The 2,411-nt window shown below is 41.0% G+C and overlaps 1 non-coding gene across 1 annotated transcript; it reads left to right on the top strand.

The window, feature by feature from the left end:
• The first annotated feature begins 1,960 nt into the window (after window positions 1–1,960).
• On the top strand, window positions 1,961–2,067 carry LOC141634588 (small nucleolar RNA R71). The gene has a single exon (XR_012539315.1). It is a non-coding gene; the product is annotated as a small nucleolar RNA R71 (small nucleolar RNA).
• Window positions 2,068–2,411: the final 344 nt, after the last annotated feature.

The raw sequence follows: 2,411 nt of genomic DNA, 5'->3' as shown, positions 1-2,411 counted from the left end.
TTCAAACTCATCGTCCCAAAGACCACAAACTTCATCTACTTGGTCACTAAAGATCTCTTGAGTTGATAGAGACAACTCTCCCACTTTCTTGTCTTGGCCAATGAGGCCATCCTCTTCGTTGCTTGACTTTGGTGAGCTTTTCAAGCTCTCTTTGTAACAATTCACTTGCTCTTTGAATGGAGCATCATCAACTTTCTTCTTCCATTGGAATTCCGACTTCTTCCTATCATCCTTCCGGCTATAATGATCAACCATAAAACATGGTTCATGCAAACGGGGAGCTCTCATGGTCTTGTCAAGATTGAAAGTTATGCTCTCATCTCCCACTTCTAGAGTGAGCTCTCCATGCTTCACATCAATCACCGCACCCGCGGTGTGCAAGAAAGGTCTTCCTAGAATGATCAGAATATTGGAGTTTTCTTCCATGTCAACAATGACAAAGTCCACCGGGATGAAAAATTTCCCAACTCTTACGGGAACATCTTCCCATATCCCTAATGGTGTCTTCGTCGATCTATCGGCCATTTGGAGTGTGATATTGGTGTATTTAAGCTCTCCCATCCCAAAACTTTTACTCACCGAGTACGGCATAACACTCACACTAGCCCCTAGATCACATAAGGCTTTGTCGATCGTGGTGTCGCCAATGTTACACGGTATTAAGAAGCTTCCCGGATCTTTGAGTTTTGGAGGTGAACTCCCTTGAAGTATTGCACTACTCACCTTAGTTAAGGCGATAGTCTCAAGCTTCCGGATTGACTTCTTCTTCGTGAGGATGTCTTTCATGTATTTTGCATAGGCCGGCACGTGATTGATTAATTCCGTGAAAGGAATCGAGACTTCTAAATTCTTCACAATCTCCATGAACTTTCCAAGTTGGTCACCAAATTTGGGCTTGGCTTGACGACTTGGAAAAGGAAGTCTAATCACAATGGGCTCCTTCTCCTTGGCCTTGTCTTCATTTTTCTTTGAAACTTCTTCTTTTGATGGTTCTCCATCCTTGGAGTTTTGCACAATTTCTTCTTTGTCACTAGCTTCCACAACTTCATCCTCAACTTGCTCCTTTGGTGCTTCATATCTTGTACCACTTCTCAAGTGAATGGTACTAACCGTTTCATGTCTTGGGGGATTACTTTGAGGTTGTAATTGCCCCTTTTGTCTTTGTGAGTTTGAAGATGCTAGTTGAGTCAATTGGATTTCCAACATTTTGGTGTGGGCTAGGATGTTGTTGATGGTGATTTCCTTTGCTTGAATATCCTTTTGCATTTGAGTGAAAAACTCTTGTTAATTCTTTTGCATTTGGAGGACCGCTTTTTGAACATCAAAACCTTGGTCATTTTGTTTATTGTATGGAGTTTGATTTTGGTAACCTTGGTTTTGGTTGTAAAAGGGTCTTTGATTTTGGTTTCTCATGGGAGGTGGGGTGTATGTTGGTTGAGATTTTTGAACATTTTGGCTTTTGTATGAGAGATTTGGGTGGAATTTGGTGTTCTCATTGTAATAGTTTGAATAAGGGGTACCACTCTTGTATACCTGAAAAGCATTCACTTGTTCATTTGTTCCCCTACATTCACTTTTGTCATGTCCCAAAGTTCCAAAATTCTCACATATCCCACTTGGGATTGATGAAGATGCCGTCGTGGCATTAACATGATGCTTTGGTGATTTTGAGGCTTCTTCAAGTTTAGCCATAGCTTTTTCAAACTTCAAATTGATGGTATCAATGTGAGCACTAAGTTGAGCACCTAATTGAGTAATGGAGTCCACTTCATGCTTTCCTCCTCTAGTAGCCTTACGAGGTCTACTATATTGTGAGTTATGGACCGCCATTTCCTCAATTTTGTTCCAAGTTTGATTGTCATCAACTTCGGTGAACATTCTATTTGATCCCATGTTGAGAATGTTCCTTGAGTCCTCATAAAGACCGTTCCAAAATTGTTGTACCAAGAACCACTCGCTAAGTCCATGATGAGGACATGAGCGGCAAATTCTTTTGAATCGCTCCCAAGCTTCATACAAAGATTCTTCATCTCTTTGCTTAAAACCCGTAATTTGAGCTCTTAGCATGTTAGTCTTTTCCGGTGGATAGAACTTTTTGTAGAAAGCTAGAGCCAATTTCTTCCAAGAATTAATTCCGAGAGTAGCCTTATCAAGGCCTTTCAACCATTATTTCGCGGTGCCAATTAGAGAAAAAGGAAATAAGATCCATCAAATTTGGTCTTGAGTTATACCGGTTTTAGATATCGCATCACAATAGTCACAAAAAGACTTCATGTGAGAGTGAGGGTCTTCACTAGGCATCCCCCCAAATTGGCTTCTTTCGACTAATTGGATAAATGCGGATTTGGCAATGAAATTTCCGGTTAAGTGTTGTGGTGTGGGAGTACCATTGGGTAGGTTCTCCTCGGTTG

This window comes from Silene latifolia, chromosome Y (assembly GCF_048544455.1).
Source record: "Silene latifolia isolate original U9 population chromosome Y, ASM4854445v1, whole genome shotgun sequence".
Classification (NCBI taxonomy): Eukaryota; Viridiplantae; Streptophyta; class Magnoliopsida; order Caryophyllales; family Caryophyllaceae; genus Silene; species Silene latifolia.
Note: the sequence above shows the minus strand (reverse complement) of the source record. Positions and strands in the feature narration are given on the sequence as shown.